The 14,891-nt window shown below is 45.1% G+C and overlaps 1 protein-coding gene across 2 annotated transcripts in view; it reads right to left on the bottom strand.

The window, feature by feature from the left end:
• wdr7 (WD repeat domain 7) overlaps nt 1-14,891 on the bottom strand; it is a 403,835-nt gene that overhangs the window by 326,955 nt on the left and 61,989 nt on the right. The gene's annotated exons all lie outside the window — the stretch shown is intronic.

Below are 14,891 nucleotides of genomic sequence, written 5' to 3'. Positions count from 1 at the left end.
ACAAAAAACAGAGCAAACTAGAATGCTATTTGACCCTAAACAGAGAGTACACAGTGGCAGAATACCTGACCACTGTGACTGACCCAAACTTAATGAAAGCTTTGACTATGTACAGACTCAGTGAGCATAGCCTTGCTATTGAGAAAGGTCGCTGTAGGCAGACCTGGCTCTCAAGAGAAGACAGGCTATGTGCACACTGCCCACAAAATGAGATGGAAACTGAGCTGCACTTCCTAACCTCCTGCCAAATGTATGACCATATTAGAGACACATATTTCCCTCAGATTACACAGATCCACAAAGAATTTGAAAATAAACCCGATGTTGATAAACTCCCATATCTACTGGGTGAAATACCACAGTGTGACATCACAGCAGCAAGATGTGTGACCTGTTGCCACAAGAAAAGGGCAACCAGTGAAGAACAAACACCATTGTAAATACAACCCATATTTATGTTTATTTATTTTCTCATTTGTACTTTAACCATTTGCTCATCGTTACAACACTGTATATAGACATAATATGACATTTGAAATGTCTTTATTCTTTTGGAACTTCTGTGAGTTGAATGTTCACTGTTCATTTTTATTGTTTATTTCACTTTTGTTTATTATCTATTTCACTTGCTTTGGCAATGTAAACATATGTTTCCCATGCCAATAAAGACCTTCGAATTGAATTGAGAGAGACACAGAGAGAGTTACAGGCTTCCATAGAGGATCAGTAGAAGGATAACAGAGTGGTCATAGCGTAATCAGGCCCAGACCAGAGAGGTGTTCTACAGTAATCAGGCCCAGACCAGAGAGGTGTTCTACAGTAATCAGGCCCAGACCAGAGAGGTGTCATACCGTAATCAGGCCCAGACCAGAGAGGTGTTCTACAGTAATCAGGCCCAGACCAGAGAGGTGTCATACCGTAATCAGGCCCAGACCAGAGAGGTGTTCTACAGTAATCAGGCCCAGACCAGAGAGGTGTTCTACAGTAATCAGGCCCAGACCAGAGAGGTGTTCTACAGTAATCAGGCCCAGACCAGAGAGGTGTTCTACAGTAATCAGGCCCAGACCAGAGAGGTGTTCTACAGTAATCAGGCCCAGACCAGAGAGGTGTCGTACCGTAATCAGGCCCAGACCAGAGAGGTGTTCTACAGTAATCAGGCCCAGACCAGAGAGGTGTTCTACAGTAATCAGGCCCAGACCAGAGAGGTGTCGTACCGTAATCAGGCCCAGACCAGAGAGGTGTTCTACAGTAATCAGGCCCAGACCAGAGAGGTGTTCTACAGTAATCAGGCCCAGACCAGAGAGGTGTCGTACCGTAATCAGGCCCAGACCAGAGAGGTGTTCTACAGTAATCAGGCCCAGACCAGAGAGGTGTCGTACCGTAATCAGGCCCAGACCAGAGAGGTGTTCTACAGTAATCAGGCCCAGACCAGAGAGGTGTTCTACAGTAATCAGGCCCAGACCAGAGAGGTGTTCTACAGTAATCAGGCCCAGACCAGAGAGGTGTTCTACAGTAATCAGGCCCAGACCAGAGAGGTGTTCTACAGTAATCAGGCCCAGACCAGAGAGGTGTCGTACCGTAATCAGGCCCAGACCAGAGAGGTGTTCTACAGTAATCAGGCCCAGACCAGAGAGGTGTTCTACAGTAATCAGGCCCAGACCAGAGAGGTGTCGTACCGTAATCAGGCCCAGACCAGAGAGGTGTTCTACAGTAATCAGGCCCAGACCAGAGAGGTGTTCTACAGTAATCAGGCCCAGACCAGAGAGGTGTTCTACAGTAATCAGGCCCAGACCAGAGAGGTGTTCTACAGTAATCAGGCCCAGACCAGAGAGGTGTTCTACAGTAATCCGGCCCAGACCAGAGAGGTGTCGTACCGTAATCAGGCCCAGACCAGAGAGGTGTTCTACCGTAATCAGGCCCAGACCAGAGAGGTGTTCTACAGTAATCAGGCCCAGACCAGAGAGGTGTTCTACAGTAATCAGGCCCAGACCAGAGAGGTGTTCTACAGTAATCAGGCCCAGACCAGAGAGGTGTTCTACAGTAATCAGGCCCAGACCAGAGAGGTGTTCTACAGTAATCAGGCCCAGACCAGAGAGGTGTTCTACAGTAATCAGGCCCAGACCAGAGAGGTGTTCTACAGTAATCAGGCCCAGACCAGAGAGGTGTTCTACAGTAATCAGGCCCAGACCAGAGAGGTGTTCTACAGTAATCAGGCCCAGACCAGAGAGGTGTTCTACAGTAATCAGGCCCAGACCAGAGAGGTGTTCTACAGTAATCAGGCCCAGACCAGAGAGGTGTTCTACAGTAATCAGGCCCAGACCAGAGAGGTGTTCTACAGTAATCAGGCCCAGACCAGAGAGGTGTTCTACAGTAATCAGGCCCAGACCAGAGAGGTGTTCTACAGTAATCAGGCCCAGACCAGAGAGGTGTTCTACAGTAATCAGGCCCAGACCAGAGAGGTGTTCTACAGTAATCAGGCCCAGACCAGAGAGGTGTTCTACAGTAATCAGGCCCAGACCAGAGAGGTGTTCTACAGTAATCAGGCCCAGACCAGAGAGGTGTTCTACAGTAATCAGGCCCAGACCAGAGAGGTGTTCTACAGTAATCAGGCCCAGACCAGAGAGGTGTTCTACAGTAATCAGGCCCAGACCAGAGAGGTGTTCTACAGTAATCAGGCCCAGACCAGAGAGGTGTTCTACAGTAATCAGGCCCAGACCAGAGGGGTGTCGTACCGTAATCAGGCCCAGACCAGAGAGGTGTTCTACAGTAATCAGGCCCAGACCAGAGAGGTGTTCTACAGTAATCAGGCCCAGACCAGAGAGGTGTTCTACAGTAATCAGGCCCAGACCAGAGAGGTGTTCTACAGTAATCAGGCCCAGACCAGAGAGGTGTTCTACAGTAATCAGGCCCAGACCAGAGAGGTGTTCTACAGTAATCAGGCCCAGACCAGAGAGGTGTCGTACCGTAATCAGGCCCAGACCAGAGAGGTGTTCTACAGTAATCAGGCCCAGACCAGAGAGGTGTTCTACAGTAATCAGGCCCAGACCAGAGAGGTGTCATACCGTAATCAGGCCCAGACCAGAGAGGTGTCATACCGTAATCAGGCCCAGACCAGAGAGGTGTCATACCGTAATCAGGCCCAGACCAGAGAGGTGTCATACCGTAATCAGGCCCAGACCAGAGAGGTGTCATACCGTAATCAGGCCCAGACCAGAGAGGTGTCATACCGTAATCAGGCCCAGACCAGAGAGGTGTCATACCGTAATCAGGCCCAGACCAGAGAGGTGTTCTACAGTAATCAGGCCCAGACCAGAGAGGTGTTCTACCGTAATCAGGCCCAGACCAGAGAGGTGTCATACCGTAATCAGGCCCAGACCAGAGAGGTGTCATACCGTAATCAGGCCCAGACCAGAGAGGTGTTCTACAGTAATCAGGCCCAGACCAGAGAGGTGTTCTACAGTAATCCGGCCCAGACCAGAGAGATGTTCTACAGTAATCAGGCCCAGACCAGAGAGGTGTTCTACAGTAATCAGGCCCAGACCAGAGAGGTGTTCTACAGTAATCCGGCCCAGACCAGAGAGGTGTTCTACAGTAATCCGGCCCAGACCAGAGAGGTGTTCTACAGTAATCCGGCCCAGACCAGAGAGGTGTTCTACAGTAATCAGGCCCAGACCAGAGAGGTGTTCTACAGTAATCCGGCCCAGACCAGAGAGGTGTTCTACAGTAATCAGGCCCAGACCAGAGAGGTGTTCTACAGTAATCCGGCCCAGACCAGAGAGGTGTTCTACAGTAATCCGGCCCAGACCAGAGAGATGTTCTACAGTAATCAGGCCCAGACCAGAGAGATGTTCTACAGTAATCAGGCCCAGACCAGAGAGATGTTCTACAGTAATCAGGCCCAGACCAGAGAGGTGTTCTACAGTAATCAGGCCCAGACCAGAGAGGTGTTCTACAGTAATCAGGCCCAGACCAGAGAGGTGTTCTACAGTAATCCGGCCCAGACCAGAGAGGTGTTCTACAGTAATCCGGCCCAGACCAGAGAGATGTTCTACAGTAATCAGGCCCAGACCAGAGAGATGTTCTACAGTAATCAGGCCCAGACCAGAGAGATGTTCTACAGTAATCAGGCCCAGACCAGAGAGGTGTTCTACAGTAATCCGGCCCAGACCAGAGAGGTGTTCTACAGTAATCCGGCCCAGACCAGAGTCAGGTTGTTTTATCAAGGGAATAAAACATTTGTATAATGTCATATCTGTTGTTTCTTTGTGGAAGCAAGAGACGGATAAACACTAATATAATTAAGCAACAAAATACTGAACATAAAAAGGTATTGTTGCGGACGATGGACAAAAACAGCATACGTCATGACATTTAGAAAGGCTGAATGAATGAATAGGTGAAACAGTACGGTCTGACCCTTCAATGGTGTCAATGACAATAGAACGGAACACAAACTCCATTTCCATGGTTACAACAATGAAATGTCCTGCTCCATTTTGATTAGGAATGTCATTAACCAATGATCTAAGAGCAAGGCCCATTTCAACTGGACAGAAGGACCTTGAAATGACTGACATTTCAGGGTAGTGGAGTTGTTGCCGGGGAGAAAAACTTGACAAGTTTTTTATTTTTTCAAGTCATCAGGCAATAGTTAACTGATGAGAGTGAAATAAACAATAACAATGAACAGTAAACATTACACTCACAGAAGTTGGACCTGATTCCAGACACACACACAGAGAGCGAGCGAGCGAGACAGACCGCCCGCCCCACAGAGACAGACCGCCCGCCCCACAGAGACAGACCGCCCGCCCCACAGAGACAGACCGCCCGCCCCACAGAGACAGACCGCCCGCCCCACAGAGACAGACCGCCCGCCCCACAGAGACAGACCGCCCGCCCCACAGAGACAGACCGCCCGCCCCACAGCACATCATGAAATACTGCCTCACACAGTGAAAAGCACTGCACTATACAACCTGGCTGGAGGTTATTACAGTACAGGGACACACTGGGACACAGAAACACACTGGGACACAGAAACACACTGGGACACAGAAACACACTGGGACACAGAAACACACTGGGACACAGAAACACACTGGGACACACTGGGACACAGAAACACACAGGGACACAGAAACACACTGGGACACAGAAACACACTGGGACACAGAAACACACTGGGACACAGAAACACACTGGGACACAGAAACACACAGAAACATACTGGGACACAGAAACACACTGGGACACAGAAACACACTGGGACACAGAAACACACTGGGACACAGAAACACACTGGGACACAGAAACACACAGAAACATACTGGGACACAGAAACACACAGAAACACACTGGGACACAGAAACACACTGGGACACAGAAACACACTGGGACACACTGGGACACAGAAACACACTGGGACACAGAAACACACAGAAACACACTGGGACACAGAAACACACTGGGACACACTGGGACACAGTAACACACTGGGACACACTGGGACACAGAAACACACTGGGACACAGAAACACACTGGGACACACTGGGACACAGAAACACACTGGGACACAGAAACACACTGGGACACACTGGGACACAGAAACACACTGGGACACACTGGGACACAGTAACACACTGGGACACAGAAACACACTGGGACACAGAAACACACTGGGACACAGAAACACACTGGGACACAGTAACACACTGGGACACAGAAACACACTGGGACACAGTAACACACTGGGACACAGAAACACACTGGGACACAGTAACACACTGGGACACAGTAACACACTGGGACACAGAAACACACTGGGACACAGAAACACACTGGGACACAGAAACACACTGGGACACAGAAACACACTGGGACACAGAAACACACTGGGACACAGAAACACACTGGGACACAGAAACACACTGGGACACACTCCAGTACAACAGGTGCATGGTACAATGACAGTAAATATTCACAACAAAACAATAGAACGTAACACAAAGTTATACAGAATCTTGACTGGCTGCATCACCGCTTGGGTATGGCAGCTGTGTGGCATTTGACCACAATCAAAATGCCTACCCGGACTACCTGCAATTATCCATTTGTTGCATTTACTCTGTTGCACTGACTCTTCACACACGCTGCTGCTACTGTCACTTTACCCCTACCTACATATACATATCTACCACTACCTACAGTATATATATCTACCCCTACCTACAGTATATATCCACCCCTACCTACAGTATACATATCTACCCCTACCTACATATACATATCTACCCCTACCTACATATACATATCTACCCCTACCTACATATACACATCTACCCCTACCTACAGTACATATCTACCCCTACCTACATATACATATCTACCCCTACCTACATATACATATCTACCCCTACCTACAGTATATATATCTACCCCTACCTACAGTATATATCCACCCCTACCTACAGTATACATATCTACCCCTACCTACATATACATATCTACCCCTGCCTACATATACATATCTACCCCTACCTACATATACACATCTACCCCTACCTACAGTATATATATCTACCCCTACCTACAGTATATATATCTACCCCTACCTACAGTACATATCTACCCCTACCTACATATACATATCTACCCCTACCTACATATACACATCTACCCCTACCTACAGTACATATCTACCCCTACCTACATATACATATCTACCCCTACCTACATATACATATCTACCCCTACCTACAGTATATATATCTACCCCTACCTACAGTATATATCCACCCCTACCTACAGTATACATATCTACCCCTACCTACATATACATATCTACCCCTGCCTACATATACATATCTACCCCTACCTACATATACACATCTACCCCTACCTACAGTATATATATCTACCCCTACCTACATATACATATCTACCCCTACCTACATATACATATCTACCCCTACCTACATATACATATCTACCCCTACCTACATATACATATCTACCCCTACCTACATATACATATCTACCCCTACCTACAGTATATATATCTACCCCTACCTACAGTATATATATCTACCCCTACCTACATATACACATCTACCCCTACCTACAGTATATATCTACCCCTACCTACATATACATATCTACCCCTACCTACAGTATATATCTACCCCTACCTACAGTATATATCTACCCCTACCTACAGTATATATCTACCCCTACCTACAGTACATATCTACCCCTACCTACAGTACATATCTACCCCTACCTACAGTACATATCTACCCCTACCTACAGTACATATCTACCCCTACCTACAGTACATATCTACCCCTACCTACAGTACATATCTACCCCTACCTACATATACATATCTACCCCTACCTACATATACATATCTACCCCTACCTACATATACATATCTACCCCTACCTACATATACATATCTACCCCTACCTACATATACATATCTACCCCTACCTACAGTATATATATCTACCCCTACCTACAGTATATATATCTACCCCTACCTACATATACACATCTACCCCTACCTACAGTATATATCTACCCCTACCTACATATACATATCTACCCCTACCTACAGTATATATCTACCCCTACCTACAGTATATATCTACCCCTACCTACAGTACATATCTACCCCTACCTACAGTACATATCTACCCCTACCTACAGTACATATCTACCCCTACCTACAGTACATATCTACCCCTACCTACAGTACATATCTACCCCTACCTACAGTACATATCTACCCCTACCTACATATACATATCTACCCCTACCTACATATACATATCTACCCCTACCTACATATACATATCTACCCCTACCTACATATACATATCTACCCCTACCTACATATACATATCTACCCCTACCTACAGTATATATATCTACCCCTACCTACAGTATATATATCTACCCCAACCTACATATACATATCTACCCCTACCTACAGTATATATCTACCCCTACCTACATATACATATCTACCCCTACCTACAGTACATATCTACCCCTACCTACATATACACATCTACCCCTACCTACATATACACATCTACCCCTACCTACAGTATACATCTACCCCTACCTACAGTACACATCTACCCCTACCTACAGTATACATATATACCCCTACCTACATATACATATCTACCCCTACCTACAGTATATATCTACCCCTACCTACAGTATATATCTACCCCTACCTACAGTATATATCTACCCCTACCTACAGTATATATCTACCCCTACCTACAGTATATACATCTACCCCTACCTACAGTATATACATCTACCCCTACCTACAGTACATATCTACCCCTACCTACAGTACATATCTACCCCTACCTACATATACATATCTACCCCTACCTACATATACATATCTACCCCTACCTACATATACATATCTACCCCTACCTACATATACATATCTACCCCTACCTACAGTATATATATCTACCCCTAATTACAGTATATATATCTACCCCAACCTACATATACATATCTACCCCTACCTACAGTATATATCTACCCCTACCTACATATACATATCTACCCCTACCTACAGTACATATCTACCCCTACCTACATATACACATCTACCCCTACCTACATATACACATCTACCCCTACCTACAGTATACATCTACCCCTACCTACAGTACACATCTACCCCTACCTACAGTATACATATATACCCCTACCTACATATACATATCTACCCCTACCTACAGTATATATCTACCCCTACCTACAGTATATATCTACCCCTACCTACAGTATATATCTACCCCTACCTACAGTATATATCTACCCCTACCTACAGTATATATCTACCCCTACCTACAGTACATATCTACCCCTACCTACAGTACATATCTACCCCTACCTACAGTACATATCTACCCCTACCTACATATACATATCTACCCCTACCTACATATACATATCTACCCCTACCTACATATACATATCTACCCCTACCTACATATACATATCTACCCCTACCTACAGTATACATATCTACCCCTACCTACAGTATATATATCTACCCCAACCTACATATACATATCTACCCCTACCTACAGTATATATCTACCCCTACCTACATATACATATCTACCCCTACCTACAGTACATATCTACCCCTACCTACATATACACATCTACCCCTACCTACATATACACATCTACCCCTACCTACATATACACATCTACCCCTACCTACAGTATATATCTACCCCTACCTACAGTACACATCTACCCCTACCTACAGTACACATCTACCCCTACCTACAGTACACATCTACCCCTACCTACAGTATACATATATACCCCTACCTACAGTATACATATCTACCCCTACCTACAGTATACATATCTACCCCTACCTACAGTATACATATCTACCCCTACCTACATATACATATCTACCCCTACCTACATATACATATCTACCCCTACCTACATATACATATCTACCCCTACCTACATATACATATCTACCCCTACCTACATATACATATCTACCCCTACCTACATATACATATCTACCCCTACCTACATATACATATCTACCCCTACCTACATATACATATCTACCCCTACCTACAGTTCATATCTACCCCTACCTACAGTATATATCTACCCCTACCTACAGTACATATCTACCCCTACCTACATATACACATCTACCCCTACCTACATATACACATCTACCCCTACCTACATATACACATCTACCCCTACCTACAGTATATATCTACCCCTACCTACAGTACACATCTACCCCTACCTACAGTACACATCTACCCCTACCTACAGTACACATCTACCCCTACCTACAGTATACATATATACCCCTACCTACAGTATACATATCTACCCCTACCTACAGTATACATATCTACCCCTACCTACAGTATACATATCTACCCCTACCTACATATACATATCTACCCCTACCTACATATACATATCTACCCCTACCTACATATACATATCTACCCCTACCTACATATACATATCTACCCCTACCTACATATACATATCTACCCCTACCTACATATACATATCTACCCCTACCTACATATACATATCTACCCCTACCTACAGTTCATATCTACCCCTACCTACAGTATATATATATCTACCCCTACCTACAGTATATATATATCTACCCCTACCTACAGTATATATATATCTACCCCTACCTACAGTATATATATCTAGCCCTACCTACAGTATATATATCTAGCCCTACCTACAGTATATATATCTAGCCCTACCTACAGTATACATATCTACCCCTACCTACAGTATATATCTACCCCTACCTACATATACATATCTACCCCTACCTACAGTATATATCTACCCCTACCTACAGTATATATCCACCCCTACCTACATATATATATCCACCCCTACCTACATATACATATCTACCCCTACCTACAGTATATATATCTACCCCTACCTACATATACATATCTACCCCTACCTACAGTATATATATCTACCCCTACCTACAGTATATATATCTACCCCTACCTACATATACATATCTACCCCTACCTACATATACATATCTACCCCTACCTACATATACATATCTACCCCTACCTACAGTATATATATCTACCCCTACCTACAGTATATATATCTACCCCTACCTACATATACATATCTACCCCTACCTACATATACATATCTACCCCTACCTACATATACATATCTACCCCTACCTACATATACATATCTACCCCTACCTACATATACATATCTACCCCTACCTACAGTATATATATCTACCCCTACCTACAGTATATATCCACCCCTACCTACATATACATATCTACCCCTACCTACATATACATATCTACCCCTACCTACAGTACATATCTACCCCTACCTACAGTACATATCTACCCCTACCTACAGTACATATCTACCCCTACCTACAGTACATATCTACCCCTACCTACAGTACATATCTACCCCTACCTACAGTACATATCTACCCCTACCTACAGTATACATATCTACCCCTACCTACAGTATACATATCTACCCCTACCTACAGTATACATATCTACCCCTACCTACAGTATACATATCTACCCCTACCTACAGTATACATATCTACCCCTACCTACAGTACATATCTACCCCTACCTACATATACATATCTACCCCTACCTACAGTATATATATCTACCCCTACCTACAGTATATATATCTACCCCTACCTACATATACATATCTACCCCTACCTACAGTACATATCTACCCCTACCTACAGTATATATATCTACCCCTACCTACAGTATATATCCACCCCTTCCTACATATACATATCTACCCCTACCTACAGTATATATCTACCCCTACCTACAGTATATATCTACCCCTACCTACAGTACATATCTACCCCTACCTACAGTACATATCTACCCCTACCTACAGTATACATATCTACCTCTACCTACAGTATATATCTACCCCTAGCTACAGTATATATCTACCCCTACCTACAGTATATATCTACCCCTACCTACAGTATATATCTACCCCTACCTACATATACATATCTACCCCTACCTACATATACATATCTACCCCTACCTACAGTACATATATCTACCCCTACCTACAGTACATATATCTACCCCTACCTACAGTACATACATCTACCCCTACCTACAGTACATATATCTATCCCTACCTACATATACATATCTACCCCTACCTACATATACACATCTACCCCTACCTACAGTACATATATCTACCCCTACCTACAGTACATATATCTACCCCTACCTACAGTACATATCTACCCCTACCTACAGTATACATATCTACCCCTAGCTACAGTATATATCTACCCCTAGCTACAGTATATATCTACCCCTACCTACAGTATATATCTACCCCTACCTAGAGTATATATCTACCCCTACCTAGAGTATATATCTACCCCTACCTAGAGTATATATCTACCCCTACCTACATATACATATCTACCCCTACCTACAGTACATATATACCCCTACCTACAGTACATATATCTACCCCTACCTACAGTACATATATCTACCCCTACCTACAGTACATATATCTACCCCTACCTACAGTACATACATCTACCCCTACCTACAGTACATATATCTATCCCTACCTACATATACACATCTACCCCTACCTACAGTACATATATCTACCCCTACCTACAGTATATATCTACCCCTACCTACAGTACACATCTACCCCTACCTACAGTTTAGGGAGGGAGGGAGAGAGGGAGGTAGGGAGAGACAGAGGGAGGTAGGGAGAGACAGAGGGAGGTAGGGAGAGACAGAGGGAGGTAGGGAGAGACAGAGGGAGGTAGGGAGAGATAGAGGGAGGTAGGGAGAGATAGAGGGAGGTAGGGAGAGATAGAGGGAGGTAGGGAGAGATAGAGGGAGGTAGGGAGAGATAGAGGGAGGTAGGGAGAGATAGAGGGAGGTAGGGAGAGATAGAGGGAGGTAGGGAGAGAGGGAGTGAAGTAGGGAGAGAGGATGGGAGCTACGGAGAGAGGGAGGGAGAGGAACTGAAAGCAGACTAAATGGTGACGAGCGCTGACAGGCAATGTTCTGAGTGTTGATGTAGTGGTAGAGGAAACCTTGACCATGAGAGAGATGAGGGAGTGAGGAGGGAAGGAGAGAAGGGGATATCAGGACTACAAGGACACATCACTCTTCATCACTGTCGTCCCTCCTGCCGCCACCGGCTGCTGCAGGGCAATTAACCATCCACCCCACACCACTCCAGGCTAGAGAGCCTGACCGATTTATTGGTTGACCGATATTATCAGCCGATATTATCCTTTTACCGACGCATTTGTATCAGCTTTCTCAATCCACCGAACAAGGACCGATGTAAAATGCAGAGAAAACGCTTGAGGAAACTAGCCGTTCTTCATAGAATAGGACTTTTATTCTTGTATTTCATTATTTGTCCTGGAGAGGTAAGCCTGGAGAGCCATCTTGCCCTGGCACTCTACAGCAAGACTGGAACACTATCAGCCAACACATCTATACAGCATTGTTGTATGGGGCTGTTGCTTGTCAGGGACTGGTTCAATTTCAAGATTCACCACCCACATCGATCCAGCTAACCAGCTGTGTGAATGTACTTGATGCCATTCACCGCGGGTGAGTGCATTCCGGAATCTTTGCGACATCGCTAAACTAAACCTCCATCTTCTCGAACCTCACCCAACTCGAACCTCAACCCTCACCCAACTCGACCCTCACCCAACTCGAACCTCAACCCTCACCCACCTCACCCCTCACCCAACTCGAACCTCACCCCTCACCCAACTCGAACCTCACCCCTCACCCAACTCGAACCTCACCCCTCACCCAACTCGAACCTCACCCCTCACCCAACTCGAACCTCACCCCTCACCCAACTCGAACCTCACCCCTCACCCAACTCGAACCTCACCCAACTCTCAACTCGAACCTCAACCAACACGAACCTCAACCAACACGAACCTCAACCAACACGAACCTCAACCAACACGAACCTCAACCAACACGAACCTCAACCAACACGAACCTCAACCAACACGAACCTCAACCAACACGAACCTCAACCAACACGAACCTCAACCAACACGAACCTCAACCAACACGAACCTCAACCAACACGAACCTCAACCAACACGAACCTCAACCAACACGAACCTCAACCCTCACCCAACACGAACCTCAACCCTCACCGTAGCCATTTTAAAATGTCAACTTCAGTGGGATCCCGGATAGCAAGGACCGTTCACCGAGGCAACGCTCGGGGGCGTAAGGCAACGCTGTGCCAGCTGTGACTTTTGCAATGATGTCTTTCCTTTCAAGTGACAACTATGAGAATTCAGTGGCTACAGCCCTACAAAAATCCATGAAAACACTGCTAAATACCAATACATTGAAAGTATGTCTTCAGAGGCAAGTTTCTTCCTGGAATGAGTGCAGTGTCTCCTCTTTTCACTAGAGTAGCACAGTTTTTCATTAAAAAAAAATATTATCTTTTTGGTGCTCCTAAATATTATGTGGTGTGTACATGAATGTTCTGGCCTCAAATTTAAGAAATCAGATTTTTCAGTATCTTAGTAGGCAGTATTAAACTCAATCTATAATTATAATTTTTTAATTCCAGCTATAAAAACAGACCTATCGGTAGACACAGTGTATTGGTTATCAGTGAATATTTCCACTTTAAAATCGGAATCGGATCCAAAAATCACATTTCAGTCGGGCTCCACACCTCACCAGGGTTATACTGTATCCAGCTAACACACACACACACACACACACCACCTCACCAGGGTTATACTATATCCAGCTAACACACACACACACACACACACACACACACCACCTCACCAGGGTTATACTGTATCCAGCTAACACACACACACACCACCTCACCAGGGTTATACTATATCCAGCTAACACACACACACACACACACACACACACACACACACACACACACACACACACACACCACCTCACCAGGGTTATATTATATCCAGCTAACACACACACACACACACACCACCTCACCAGGGTTATACTGTATCCAGCTAACACACACACACACACCACCTCACCAGGGTTATACTATATCCAGCTAACACACACACACACACACACACACCACCTCACCAGGGTTATACTGTATCCAGCTAACACACACACACACCACCTCACCAGGGTTATACTGTATCCAGCTAACACACACACACACACACCACCTCACCAGGGTTATACTGTATCCAGCTAACACACACACA

The sequence above is a fragment of the Salmo salar genome, chromosome 01, assembly GCF_965601325.2.
Source record: "Salmo salar chromosome 01, fSalSal1, whole genome shotgun sequence".
Taxonomy (NCBI): Eukaryota; Metazoa; Chordata; class Actinopteri; order Salmoniformes; family Salmonidae; genus Salmo; species Salmo salar.
This window is presented reverse-complemented; position numbering and strand designations above follow the sequence as displayed.